The following is a 16279-nucleotide window of genomic DNA, read 5'->3' as shown; positions in this document are numbered from 1 at the left end:
AGAAACTTCATTATATCATTCTACATAAATCTTATTACTTCTTTCAACTAAAATCCAACTCAAACACATGGTCAAATCTGATTGACTATCTTTTATCTCTCTCTATACAAAATATTCATGATATCTCTGAATACCCAACTACTATCTGCCACAATCTGACTATATATTTCTCTGCCAGCTGCCAAAGCAGAGCATTAAATACTCTTCTTGCTCACCAAAATTATGTCACAACACAATGAGACCTTTACTAAATCTCTAAAACTTCATTATCTTTCAACCAATCCTTCTATTACTTGCTAGAAATGTGTTGTAATGGAACCTTGCATCAAAAACACAAACACCCAAAGAAAGAAGCATTTCCAGCTAAATCCCAGCAGTGTATTCAAAACTTGACACCTCGCTAGGAGTGACATCATCAACCATTTAATGCTGAAATCCTATCAGCTAGCTGTTATACCCAAAATAACAAGATACCCTCCAAAGAGATCTTACTATTTTTTCAGCCAAATCCTTGAAATGACCTCTCCAGCAGTCTAAAATGACCCATCTGACCTTATTGGTTCTGCCCAAATCAAATAGCTTTTTCATGATAGCCGTCACAGCTTTTCCTAACAGCTGGGATAGCCTTTTCAGAACAGCTGTGACAGTTGAACCAGCAACCTGAGCATTACTGATTTTTTCCACTTTTGGCTAAAACCAAACTCAACTAAAGAAACTACCTTTCTCTTGCCAAAATACTTTCCTTTTCTGGTACTTTTTCCCCAGCAACTCTTACCCGAAATAGCAAGAATACCTTAAAGCTGAACATACCATTTTTGGCCAAATCTTAAGATGGATTCTCTGAAGATTCACTGCTGTTTGGGACAGATTTTGGCTGAGGTTATTTGCTAAAATACCCCCTTAAAATTCAGCTCTAAGGGGAACCCTCATCAACACCTAAGGGGAGGGGACACCAATGGAGGGGAACTCACTCATAAACTTCTCTCTCCCTCTAATTACCTGGGGAAGCTCTCAATGAAGTATTGAGTTTCTGGGTTTTTAGTTTCAAAATGAGAAACTAAACTCTTAAACCCTTAGCTCACAAATGCCCTGCATAAGCTTCATACAATCCCAACAGAAAATCTCAGCAGTTTTGCTAAACACACTACAGCACTATTACTTCTCTTATACTCATTCTCTCATTCTCCATACTCAGAAAATATGCCTATGTCACTGCTCATATCTCCAAATACCTAAACACATCTCCATGCTCTTCTCTTACAAAAATCTTTCATCTTGGAAAGCCATCTCTATAACTTCTCCAGCAATTATGATCTCATATTTTTACTATCTTTAAATATCATACCTCTCATACTTCCATATATCACACATTTTACAAATACTACATCTCACAACACATTTATATATTTTACCATCTCCATACTTCTTAAGAGATGCCAAACACTCATACTAAAGCTCTTCTCCTAGAAGGCACCAAGATCTCATATCAAATCCCTTCTCTTAAAAGGCACCACTACTTCTTACATAAAGCCCTTCTCCTAGAAGGCACCAAGATCTCATATCAAAAACCCTTCTCTTAGAAGGCACAATTACTTCTTACATAAAGCCCTTCTCTTAGAAGGCACATATACTCCATACAAAAACCCTTCTCATGGAAGGCAACACTATTCATAACTTCACAACAACTAAAAGAACATTATCAATAGGGAAAACTCATTTAAGTGCATGATAAGAGGAGAACACTTAACCAGCCCCTACACACAGCTAGGCATACTCTCTCTCCCTCCAGTTAGACCCATTTTTTCCCTTCAATCTTGAAATCATCATGGCAAGCTACTGCTGGCATTCTGCTGGAATCTTATCAGCTCACTAATGCTACATAGCTAGACTGCAAACCATCAAAGATAAGTAACTCTGTTTCCTTACCTTTAAATTTATATCATTACATGATTATTTCACATTTAAATACATATTACTTTATTCCAATTACTATTACAACTACTAACCAAGGCTTAAACTCATTTAAATGCATGACAAGAGGGGCAAGCTTAACTAGCCTCTACCGCTGGCATCCTGCTGGAATCCTGTCAGCTTACTAATGCTACACAACTGGAGCTATAAACCATACAAAGGGCTTAAACTCATTCAACCGCTGGCAAAGTGCCTCTCTACCACTGGCACTTTGCTAGGATATTATCAACTCACAAAAGTTGTACAGTTGGGGTTACAAACCATACAAAGATAAGTGACTTTGCTTCTTTATCTTTAAATTTACATTTTTGAGTACACGATTACTTTACCTCTAAATAAATACTACTTTATTTCAACTGTTATTACAGCTAATCAAAACTACCATATCAAACACATATTACATATTTACTCAATAATTATTGTGATTTTTAGATTTTGGCTTTAATGATTGTTAGGCTTAATAATACACCGGTAGCCGTTAAACCACGTGGCCCAATATTGAGTTCCGAGCGCAACTCCCTAAAAAGAACCCGGGCCTAGTAAGGTCATCCCTCCAACAAATCACATGTGACTGGGCAACCAAAAAATGGCCCCAAGCATATCTCAATTAAAATTTTCTAGTATTTCCAATAAAGATGACCAAGATTCAAATCCCCCCTCTTCCAAATATCGAATTATGAAAAAATTTAGGAAACACAAATACTCCATTTTTGAAGAAGTAATATTATCTAACACATATCTGATACAGATACCATCAAGAAACGTCTTCTTGTGTGGCCCAATCATTTTTTTTTGGAAAAAGAAAATGCCGATAAGTTGGGATATGTCCTCGATACGATCCGGCTTAAAACTTAAAAAAATTTTGAAACAAAATGATGACGTTGTGCTCATTTATTTACTCATTTAAATCTTGGTTTGTATATAGCTTTCAATATAAAAATAAGTTCTATTGTAATGTATTATCATTTCAAGTAAATTAAGAAGATGTTTAGTCATTTAGTCTCTTGTTTATAGTTGCTATTACTTATTACTATTATCATGAAAAGCAACATATATTCTGTAGGAATGATGTTGCATTAGAGGAAGAAAGAGTCCACCGTTAATTTTTCGTGAAAGGATCCACTGTCATTGCTATTACATTGGTTACTACAAATTATTATGAAGTTCTTGAATATGAACTAAACATGATACCATTCAATTAGGTGGACAATATCTCACAGGACTAATTAACCCCCCAAAGGCAAAGGGGTTGGTTCAATGGGTTTATCTTCTCCGCAAGTGAAGACGTCGCATGTACATAAGCTTTGCAGATCAGCAGAAGCTGGTTGGCAAGAGCAGTTCCTGGGTTGTGCACTCGATGGAAAGCTTGCTCCGCAATTGATTTCGTCACATGTGCCCTCTAAAACCATCTGTTGAGAGCAAACAGATTGCTGACCTATAGAATCAAATACAAGAGATAAAATACACATTATTTTGCAAATAGAGGTGGATATCATTTGAGCAATCAAAATTTTCGTGACTTTCTCTTAAATTGAGGTGACATAACACAGCCAAAATTTCACAAAGTTATCAAAATAGCTTTACCTTGAGAAAGAGTAAGTAGACTTGATACAAGAACAAAAGAAACCATGACAAACACAGCAAACTTCTTCATGTTCACCTCTCTCTCTATCTCTCTCAAAATACGCTTATTTGAATTAATTGTTAGAATGGTAGATACTTGTATAGTTGTATGTCTATTTATATTGAACAGTTTAAGTGACCTAATCCTTAGATAATTTTTTCTTTTTTTTTTTTATAGAGTTTCATCCTGTGCGTCCTCTTTTGATGATTGTACTCATAATCATCAGATCAATGAACAAATTGGTTTTCGGTATAGGCAGGAATTGAACTTTAAATCTCTTATTCAACTATTAAAGTCTTTACCATAGACAATTAACTGTGTTGGAAAAGACAATAATGGTCTGGTCAATTACCTAATTTGAAGTATGGGATGTGCTCAAGTTGTAACATAATATGAGAAAAACTTTACAACAATTTCGTAACAAATTTTAAATAGTAAGTTATTACTGGTTTTAATTTAAATTCACCACTGAAGTTACTTTTTTGCCTACCACTAACGCTCTGTATCAACCTACAACTTATAATTTATTGTAAAAATATTGTAGACATAGTATTTCTCATTTCCATTCTTATCATCTTTATTTTTTTAGGGAGCAAGATCATAAATATTGATTGTACATCATAATTAATATATCACAAAAGTTGATTATCTATCATAAATATAATTACAATATATTATATAATGGGTTGGTTCAAGTTACTCATAATATAACTCTAAATAATGTTACATCACTCAATAATTTGTTATTAAATAACTTGTTATTGTGGGTTCCAGTTAGCTCAACTGGTAAAGTCTCTGATGGTTGTATAAGAGATCTGATGTTCAATCCTCGCCTACACCAAAAACTGATTGGTGTCTTGGTCTAATGATAAAGAGCTATCATCAGAAGCGGACGCCATAGGTTGAAACTCTTTAAAAAATAATAATAATAAATAAAAATAAAAAAACTTGTTATTAAATTCATACTTTGAAAATCATAATTAATATATCATAAATATATGTTAACTACTATCCACCATTTTAATATATCATAAAAGTTGATTATCTATCATAATTATAATCAGGGGCGGCTCCAAGACCAACCTAGGGGGTTCAAATGAACCCCCTGACCTAGTCCTTAAAAAAAAATTATATATAATTTTTTTTTACCCCAATAATAAAAATCTAAACACCCTAACTTTAAATTTTTGTTAAACCCAATTGAAATAAGTTTGAACATGATCCTTAGTTTTTCTCTATGTTTGATTTGTATTTATGTTTTCTTAGTTTTTCTCTATATATCCGATCAAGTATTTTGATAAGTGCTCTACACATTTTCAAGTCCAAGAAATCTTTTACCGCTTACTCCAATTCCAAGAGAGTGAGAGCGTGCATATTTAAAAAAACCATACACTTCGAAAGCAAAATTTTATTACTGGAGTATTAATTTTTTAGTTTCACACTTATGCCCAGGCCCTAGCCCTACTCCCAAGTGTGTTACTATTCTTATTTATTTAATATTTTTTATTCAATTGATATAACTTATAAATATAAATTATATAATAAGTAATTATTAATTTGATAAAACTGTATAATTAGTTATTTAATTCTATTCATTTATGCATCCAATAATTGTTATCTTAACGATATTTCAAATGTTAATATTTTTTAAGATTATTGTACAATATAGTTGTGTTGTATATAACGTGAAAGTTATATATACCAAAAAAAAAATAATCATTTTATTTTTTACTCAAGCCTCCCCTGCCAATAAATTCATGGCTCTACCATTATTGACCCCTCTAAATAAAAATCTTGGAGCCGCCATTGATTATAATTATATTATTTAATGGGCTGGTTGAAGTTAAACTAAGTATAACTCTAAAAGTGCTACTCCACCCAATAAATTGTTATTAAATTCATATTTTGAAAATCACACTGTAGAAATACATATTTTATATATTCTTAAAATGCATGTCAATTTTCATGTCAATTAACAGTTTACCATTGATCTATAAACTCATCATTTATGTATTATTTTAAACTACAAACACTTGAACTAAAAAAATTAATCGATGATATAATTATTGATCTTTGATCATCTTGAAATTTTGCAAGGAGAATATATGCAGATAATTTAATCAAATGGTGGATTTGTCAAAATTCGCATCCAATTAAAAAATATCAAGTAATGTAATATTATTTAAAATTACATTAAGTATAACTTTAACCTAACCCATATATCTATATCTATATTATTATTTGATGGACAAAGTTTAGCTACAAAATTCATTGTAACCTAAGACTACAACCTGGCTCAATAAAATAAAAATTACTACATATTTTGAAAATCTTACCGTTGAATTATATGCTCTTTATGCATTTAATACATATGTCAAATTTTATGTCAATTGGATATTATTTGCTACATGATTACAACCCTATATTTTGTACATAATTTTAAACTACAAAAACTTATAATTTAAACAATTTATTGATGATATAGCTATTGATTTTTAATTTTCTAAAGATTTTACAAGTATAGAGAATATAAGAAGAAGATGTAATCCAATGGTGGAATTGTCAAAATTTACCTCCAATAAAAAGATATTAAGTAAGGTTGTAGTCTTAGATTACAACTAATTTTATAGCTAAATTTTGTCTTTATTTGAGGGGTTTTTCTTATTTGGGATTATCGTTTTAGTGGTTCAAATATACCCCCTAAACTTTAGATGTAAAAAAAGACAAAACTTGAAGACAACTAGTAATATATCTTTAACTTCTACATAAAACTATCAATTTTCAAAATCCTAAATTTTAGCCTCTCTTTTTTTTTCCCCCCCTTTTATTGGAAATTTACGTTTTTCTTTTTTCTAATTTCCAAAACAAATGACCGTAAGGTTCTATCAAATAAATAAATAAATAAATAAAAAGAAAAGGCCGCAAGTTTTTAGCACCATTGGTTAGCTAATTTAAAAATATTTTTAAAAAGAATTTATTAATGGTTAGAACAAATTTTAAATCTATTAATAACTACATTTGACACTTCTTTTTCTTAAAAATTAGTACACGTTATCTCTATTTAGATAAATCTCTTACAAATTCTCAAAAAACTATATATATATATATCATGTATTTTTCATAAAAATTAGCACACATCATCTCTATTGAAAAGTATCTCTTCCACGTCTCTTTTTCAATTGCCTCAACTTTTTGCCCACTTCAACACCATCTCCAATTTTAGAAAGGTTTGTTTCCATTGACATTGTTGAAGTTATCAATTTATTAGTTTGTGTAGTTCTGTTTCCCTAATTTTTTTTTACTAATCTTTCTTTTTTTTTTTTTAGTCTCTTTTTCTTTTTATTTTTCTTAAGTCTCTTTTCCAATTTTTTTTCCCCCCACAATTCCACAGTTCTTTCTCAAGTCTCTTTTCCAGCATTATTCATTTATTAATTTAAATTTTTAAAGCGTATGACAATGGGAAATTTGTGGCTAAATTAAAATGAAACTAAATGTGTAGGTGCCTAAACTAATTTTAATTCAAATATAGATATATCTAAAAGTCACTTATTTGAACTAAAATCAGAGAACATAGGACTTTGATAGTAGATTAAACTAAATATCTAGAGAATTAAAAATAAATAAATAAAAAAAAAAAAAAACTAGAGAACCATGCTATGGTTATAAGAACTTTAGAATGAGAATAATTAAATGTTTACTTCATTTTAAAATTCATCTTACTTTTAGATTTCATATTGTAGTTAGCTAGTCTTCATTTGCTAACTTATTTTGGATTTTAAACTTAAAAATTAGAACTTGGAAAATATTTTACATATTTGTTGATAAATATTTTGGTACTTGATTACTAATTAAACATTTATTGTACTTTTTAGATACATTAAATCAAAATTTAATTATATTTTGTTTCATTAGTATATGATGCAAATCTTTGTTTTTTTATAAATGAATTCATAAATTATGTGATTATTCAACATTGAAAGTCATTATTAGTATTTTTTTTTCTTTTTGCTTTAAATCTGAAAATAAGTAGGATCTTACAATCTACAATCCAATCTTACAATCTACTGTCCAATCTTACAATCTACGATCTTGACAACCTTGTTGAGCAAAGCCAGAGGGAGGTAAAGCCTTTCTGTCTTTCCTCATTCCAAGTTTTAACTTTACAAATATCAAACAATAAACACTAACCACTCTATAAGTAAGAATTAGGGTGTACGTGTTTGGACAGAGTGAAAATAAGGAGGATGAAAATTGAGGGAGAGACAATAAGAGAGAAAATGAGGGATATGGAAGGAGGAGTGGAAAATATGAGAAAAAAAATGAAAAAGATGGTTGTTTGGTAGAAGGAGAAAGGGAATGGGATTTTGATGGGGCCTAGTAAATTTTTTCCAATCTCACTAAAATTCTATCTCCCCAATTTAAGAAGATTATAGGAGAGAAAATGGGAAAAAAAGAGGTAGATGAGAAAATACCAAAACTACACTCCCTAAAGTCCCTCCCTTCGTGTGACTTTTTCTTTTTTTTTTTACCTAGTGTCAACATGTCTTTTTTTTTTTTTTAACAAACTCTTCTCTCTTTTTTTTTTTTTTTTTTTTTTTTTTTTGTTTTTGTTTTTGTCAACGTGTTTGTCTTTTTAACAAATAGAGAGTTTTGGTTATATTTTTTTTAATCAACTGTGGATTTATTTTTAAAATCAACGGTTTTCTTTTTTAATAAAATGGTGGATTGAATAATATGTTAATTTTAATTATAATGTTATTCTATTAATTTTAATTGATAATAAGTAATTTTTTTAATGTAATGATTAAAAGAAATTATTTTTTTATATTATGTAATAAAGACATAATTGTAACTATATACCAAATTTATTTTTCATCATCTCATTTTTCTTCTCAATCACACAAATGAGTTTTTCCTCTTTTTACTTTTCCATCCTCCTAACCAAACATATATGAGAGAAAACAAAATTTATTTTATCTTCTCACTTTTTTATTCCTTTCCCATTTTCTATATTCTCACTTTTCCACCCCTCCAACTAAACAAATTGGTGGGAGAGGTATTTGGTTGGAGTGATTTTGTAGAGAGAAAATGGTGGGCCCTGAGCTCTAGCTTTTTTATCCTCAAGCCTGCCACTATTCAATGCCCCAAATTGGAGAGAAAATGGGAGGGAAAAAATGTTGGATGGAAATTACTCATCTACCCCTTCTCCTCCCCCAAACTAAAATCAATGCTAACTCTTCTTTTTTTTTTTCTTCTTCTTCTTCTTCTTCTTCTTTTTATGGGTACTTTGTTGAACGTTTGACTTGCTTATTTTATTCCAAAAAAAAAACTTTTATTTTTCCCTAATAAACTATTTATATATAAAAAAAAAAAGTTATGTAATAGGCCATGGGACTAAATTTATACAAATTATATTTTCTATCTCTCCACTTTTCTACCTTCCAACTAAACACAAATGAAATAAAACTAAAATCTCTTCTATTTCTCCATTTTTTTTCATCCCATCCCCAATCTTTATCATTCCAAATTTCTCTCCCCCCAACTAAATGAACCCTTAAAGTCAAAAGACGGGAGATTAAAAAATAAAAACTTGTAAAAGTAAAAACTTTGCTTTACTTGTGAAAGGGATTGTCAAGAGAGATGTAAGGAGATAATATTTTAGGTAATCAATTTTTATTTTGGAGAGAGAGAGAGAGAGAGAGAGGCTTGCTCTTATCTCTCTTTTTAGTGTGTAGAGTGTAGACTAGAGATTTTATTCTAAAATTTATACACATATAGAAGCATTTGAACAGTCTAAAAAAGAGAGTCAGATAGAAGGCACAACTGACTAAGACAGGGATTTTTATCTATTGACTAAAATTTAGGGCTTAGTTAATAGCAGTACTCCTACAAGATAATTCATAGCCCAAAATATTTTCTATTGGATTTAAAAAAAAATTATTTACTAATATATTTGGATTCTTTAAAAGATTTTACTGACTATCTAGGGACTTCTACTTGGGGTTGTGTGGCCTAGTGGAAGAGTTTACACTAAGCTATGAGTAATGCTACAAATAACAATTTTCACAGTAGTTGAGTTGGTAGATTATTATTAGTTTTAATTTAGGCCCATCATTTTAACATGGGAAATGTTAACCAATGCCTTTAGAGCATTGGTTTAGAAGTTATTTTTAGAAAAATTTTATTGGGAGAATGATAAAACAATAAATATTGTTGAGAGCTTTTTATATTTCTTATGAAAGTTGTGTCAAAACTTTTCTATTATGATTTATTAACAATTGCCCCTTAAGAGTGTCTGTTAACATGACCCTTTTTATCATTTACCATTCATAACTTGCCACTTGGATAGTTGTGACATATTTTATGAAAAAATTTACGACTCTAAACTTATTTGTTATTTTTTTTGGGGGGGGGGGGGGGGGGGGTGGGGGGGGACTGTATAACTATAAAATTAATACACTATTATCTCAACTAGTTGAAAACTTGAAATTGCCACTTTATATATGCTACTATTCTCTTTTTCTTATTTTGTTAAAGAACTAGTTGTATTGTATTTTTTTTTTTTTTAATAAAAGATAGAAAATTTACTCAAACATAATCTAAGTGTATATGTGTGTGAATCTCCCTCCTGAAAACTCGAACCTCGACTCTTACTCCCCCCCCCACACCTCATAAACAATTATACTTATAGAATCACCATCATACTAAAGATGTGCAGTATTCCTTGGTTTATTTTTCAAACACCAATGTCAGTGCTCACGTGAGACTAGTTTTATAGTAAGTAGTTGCTACTTGGTTACCAAATTAACTAGCAATATTATAAGCACAGCTGGAGCATTGCTGGACCTTTTACTCCATCTACTTTTGTTTGGTCTTCCGTGTCAGTTCACGCAAATCCATTTGGCGAGTCATTGCTGGACCTTTTACTCCATCTACTTCTGTTTCGCTTTATTGAAATATTTTTTTTATTCACCCCTTTTGAAACCCTTCATTTTAAGGTACAATTATATTTTTCTTATCTTTGAGCAAGTAAATAAATAAATTAAATTTTTCAAAAAAGAGCTAATATAAAAATAATTTTACCTTTGAAAGACCAAACAATTCAAAAAGGGAAATAGTTATTTAAAAAAAGAAAAACAGAAAGAATAATCATGTACATGTCACATAACTTACATTTATGCTACGAAAAATCTTTATTTTTCTTCAATTGAGTAATAATAGAGCAATATTTGAATTAACCTAATGTAAATTAAAAATTGTAGATTCCTAGTTCAATATTTTTCTTTGAATTTGTTCAATGGCTATAGTATGTATTTTTTTGAGAGAAATGGCTATAATATAAGCTATGTGCATCAAGAATATGGTTAACAGGCTCGACCTATACTTGGGCTCACAATTTATTTGTGTGGTGGGTTTCGGGTTTCCTACAATGGGTAGTTCCTACTATAGGAGACCCAAATGCACGCTCTAGCCCTCACAAACTCCACTCTTCATTCTCTCTGAGTTGCCCTCCTTCCACCTGATAATATTGTCCTTCACTCTCTTTTTCTTCAGAATTGCCAACCCCCCACTTCTCACTCTATTCTCCTATTTATATCATAAGATAAGTGGAGGGGTTATGATTACTCCCAGACCTTACTAGTGCGGATGGGGTCCAATTTCGTCGTCTCGAAGTGGAAGCTCCGTTGGGAATGGTGGTAATGACATTGGAACTGGTTCCCACCTTTAAAAGACTGTTTGGCAGCAATGTTCCTGAAGGCAATACCGAGCAGCCGAGATCGCACGATGTTCTTGGCATGTGTACTTCCTGATTTAGGTGTAACTTGGTCGGCATGTGCTTATCTTTGACACGCTTATAGGGAGGCCTATTCTGGTATGTGGGCCCTAATTAGGCCCGAATGTGTCTACGAATCAAGGTCAAAGGTCCAATATTGTGAGATCGTGCATGTGCCATGGGGCCGGGGTCAAAAGTTTGATGGGCCTGGGCCCGTACCCCATACATAAGCGTATAACAAGTGTTTTAAGTTTTCTTTTCACATTCAAAATAAAGACTAAACTTCATAGCTAAATAAAATTGTATAACTCCTTAGAATGGATAAGTTTTTTTTTTTTTTTTAATATTATAAGTAGGGTGGACAATGCATATAAAGAGATGCATGATGCACAAATGCGAGATAATGAAGCATCTAATGCATGAAGGGATCTACAAAGATCAAAAGAATTAGATTAAGGACCAAAAGAGCATAAGCTCAACCATAGGAACCCTTATCCAACGGAGCGATTGTTTGGAATGAGTGTCTCATGAGAAGTGAGACGAGGGTTGGAAGAATGAGAACTGGAGATGCACATAGTCAAGGAGATAAGAGCGTTAACTACATGCTTCAACAACTTACCACTTTCGATCAAATTCGATTTAGCTCAAGTTTATCTTTTCTTTTGATTCTTTTAAGAGCTTGAAACTTAGAGTAATGAGGTCTAAAATGCCCAAAGGCACCACAATGGTGACAAAGAATGGGTTTAGGTCCACTAGGCTTTTTAGGGAGGGATTTAGTAACATGGTTTTGTTCTCTCTTCAACATGGAACATTGTGGTCTTATGTGACCAATCACACCACAATGGTGGCAAGTAGGAACAAAGTTAGATCCACTCAAATCCCTAGGATGAGACCTAAACGAAAGCTTAGGTTTAAGAGCTTTTCTCTCCACTTTTTGATTTGTCTTTAGAGGTAGAACTCACACTAGGCATAAAATTAGGTCTCACAATATGATTGCAACAAATATTTTCTTCCTTTTTAGCAATAAGTTCAGCAATCAAACACTTGGCATGAATCTTAAGAGATTCATTATCACATTTAAGATCATCAACAAGTTTCTTAGACAAAACAAATTTAGCATCCAAGTCTATATTCAAACATTCAAACTCCTTTAGTTTTTCAAAAGAATGTTCAGCAAGTTTCTTATACTTTTCAACCAATTTGTTAGATTCATTGAGCTGAGCAATTAAATCATCATATTCACAAATTAGCTTGCTCAAATTCTCATGAAAATTCTTTTTTCTTCAAGAGTTTGACATTTAGAATTTTAACAACACCCATAAATTCACGTAACATGTCATCACAAGCATGAGGATAAACACTCATAGAGGCATTTTCACAAACACATAGCACATTATAATCAACAACATCCAAAACATCGATAGAAGCATTCAAATCACTATACATGGCAATAAACACAAGGGGTCAAGGACACACTTAGGTAATGAAACCAAAACAAGTGTACCCACTTTGATACCACCTAAAAGCTCGGATTTGTGCTAAAAACACACGAGCTTGTTTAGACCCCAAATTTTAAATTATGGCTAGATTGCTTTTACTCTTGCTTAATCAAAATGTGAAACAAGAGTAAATGTGCGCAATGAACCGATACTACTCTAATGCATAAACATGAACAACAAACAACAAATGTAAAGCATAAGAGAAAGGGAAGAGAAATGCAAACACAAGTGTGCATACCCAAAATATGGTTATCAAGCTCAACCTTTACTTGGACTCACAATCTATTTATATTGCAGGCTTCGGGTTTCCTACTATAGGTAGTCCTATGCTCGGAGACCCCGGTACACATTCTTGTTTTTACAAACCCTTCTCTTTATCTTACAAAGTTGCTTCCCTTTCTCTCTAGGTTTAGTCACTATTTTCTCTCAATTTTTTCTCCTGAATTGCCAACCCCCACTTCTTCCTTAATCCTTCTATTTATAGCCTTAAGATAAGTTGAGGTGTTATGATTACTCCCCCTTACTAGTGCGAATAAGGGTCCAATTCCATCATCTCTAAGTGGATGTTCTGTCGGGAAAGATGGTAGTGGCATTGGAGCTGACTCCCACCTTCAAAAGTCCGTTCGACAGCAATATTCCCGAAGGCACTACCGGGTAGCCGAGTATAGGGAATCTCCAAGCAATGATACCCTCAACCACGTTAAAGACAATCGGGAGGGCCTTACTTTGGGTATCCAAGACAGTGCAGTCTTATTTCAGCTTTTAGGCACAGATTGGGTCTTGAGGTGTCCGGATAGAGGCTAAAGGTCTAAAATGGGGACAAGGTCATATAATGTATCGCGAGGCTTGGGCCCAAGGCCCTTGGGGCCTAAGGCCCAGCTCCATACAATAAAAAAACACCAAGATGTATTATCGAAAAGGAAACAGAAGAATTCAGTGAAAAACCACTCTCCGACCCTTTAAGTCAAAATCGATCCCCTAGAGAATAAAGTTGGAGTATACGAATAACAAAAGACCCTCAAAGCCTAGTCTACCTAATGTACTTGAACCCTCCAAGCTCCTGCTACCAACGGACTTTTTGGAGTCATATCTTCTCTAGCTTTTCGGATCCTGCAATATGCCCGATTGCATCCCTAAAGCTTTTCAAGCTCCAAAACACTCTTTACACTCTAAAAATGTGTGGATTGTGTTTGGGTATAAATCTCCTCTCAAGGTATGACAATGAGAGAGGGAATGAGAAGAAGTTACAAGGATTTCTCACTAAGGATGAGTAGCTCTCTCTAAAAGATTGGTGTGTTATGTTGTAGAAAACCTATCTAGGCGTTTTCTCTCTGAATAGCCTCTTCTACTTTTGTGGGTAATGAGTGTATATATAGTATGAGTGAAGGATAAGAAAGTCATATTTAAAATCCTCCAGGCATAATGTTTCGCGGGTAGCTCGCGAGATGGCCTGTCTCGCGAAGCACTCATGAAATGCAGCTTGACACTTGACTCTTCAACTTCCAACATGTGCTTCTCATGTGCCCTTTTCTCGGGTTACATTTCTTGCGAACTTCTTGCAAGCTAGTCACGAAACTGAATTGATTCTTCATTTCAAGCTCGATTCTTCACTAAGTTAATACTAAATCCAATACAATAAAATCCCACAAAATACAAGGAACAAAATTAATGCAATTACAACACTTTTTATCATAGAATAAAGCCAACATAAAATATAGTTATAAATCACAACTTTACAGCTTCTTTTCATTCTTTCGTTGCCGTTATTTTATTTTCACACACTTTAACAGGTCAACCATTGTTATCATCTTTGTCTTTGTTTTCATCTCTCTTCTTTTGTCGCTATAGTTTCTACAAAACTTACTATTCTACCAAATTCAAATCTCCTAGAAACCTCTCCTTCCAAGCCTCTGGGAATAGTTGGGCTTGTCAAATTCAAATCGCCAGGTTGGGTTTGTGGGGTTCGTAATGAGCAGAAAGAAAATATGGGGTTTTTGGGTTTGTTTGCTATTTTGATTTGGGGATAGCTATGAATGGTGTCGTGTAAAAATGTGAAATTTTTGTTTTGATTTTTGGGCTGATTCCCAAAAAAAAAAAGGAGAAAAAATAACGTCATTAAAATGGCGTGTCACTTAACAACCAAAACTAACCGAGAGTGTATTTTTGCTAACAAAACCAAACTTCAGATTGTAAAATCAACCACTTTGGTATGTGAATTCAAACAACAGTTTTTAGTGTTTAAATACTGAAAACTGTGGTTCAAAAAAAGAAAAAAACAACACGTTTGGTAAGGGTGTTTTTTTTAAGGAATGTTTGAGTTACGTTGCTCATTTTAGAGTGTTTAAATACTAAATTTGGAAAACTTCTCTTATCAGTTTTCGGATTTCAAACAACATTGCTCAATGGGACTTTTATAGATATTTTAAAAACTGTAGATCTCATTGATTAGACTACATGTCATCACTTAAAATTTAAAAAAAAATAATAATAAAATAAAATAAAATAAAAACCACACATACCAAACATACAATTATGTTTTTTCACTTTTGAAAAGTCGTTATTAGAAATATAGTATCAAACACTTTTTTTGCATTATGAGTACTTTAAATACGTGTTTTCAAAACACTTTTTAAACCATCGTTTTCACATCATTTTGAACAATAATTCTCCAACACCTCTACCAAACAGGCTAATGTGTAAAATTCAAACAACCCCAAATTTCACCCTAGAATTTATTATCTCATTTTTAAAAAAAATTATTTTAGATACCTGATCCAGGATTTTATGGGACGTAATGCTTGAAGCCTATTCAAATTTTGGCGCCTCTTCCTTTTCACGCTAAATGAAGCTTAGAAGCCCAGACATGGCAACCCAACTTGACGTGCAAAGCAAATTTGGGATGTCGCTCTTTGGAAGGTCGTACCATGTGTGTGTGTGTTTTTTCCCGATTCTCTACAATTTTTTTTTTTTTTTCATTTTAACAATAATGTTTGGAATACAGAGGTTACCATAGTAACTTCACTTCCACTTTCCCATCTAGAAATGTGTCATGTGAACCACGTATCTTTCTCTGTCCAAAGAGCAACATCCCAAATTTCTTTTGCACGTCAAGTTTAGAAGCCCATGTTTTTAGTGAATGACTACATCTTCGATGTATAAATAAGGATCATGTTAACAGTGACCTTAGTATAATTATTAATAAACTATTTTAAGAAAATTTTTATACCATTTTTATAGGAAATTAGAAAAACTGTCAAAAAATATTAATTTTTCTTTTAAAACTTTCTTAAAATAATTCACTAACAAATATCATAAGGCAACTTCTCCATATAAGGGATGTACGTCTGTAGTGTCTAAAGTTAGCCTTGAAAGAGCTTTATGCAACAACTAAGCCTCTTTGGCTATTACGCA

The sequence above is a fragment of the Quercus suber genome, unplaced genomic scaffold (genome assembly GCF_002906115.3).
Source record: "Quercus suber isolate HL8 unplaced genomic scaffold, Cork oak 2.0 scaffold_262, whole genome shotgun sequence".
NCBI classification, from domain to species: domain Eukaryota; kingdom Viridiplantae; phylum Streptophyta; class Magnoliopsida; order Fagales; family Fagaceae; genus Quercus; species Quercus suber.
Note: the sequence above shows the minus strand (reverse complement) of the source record.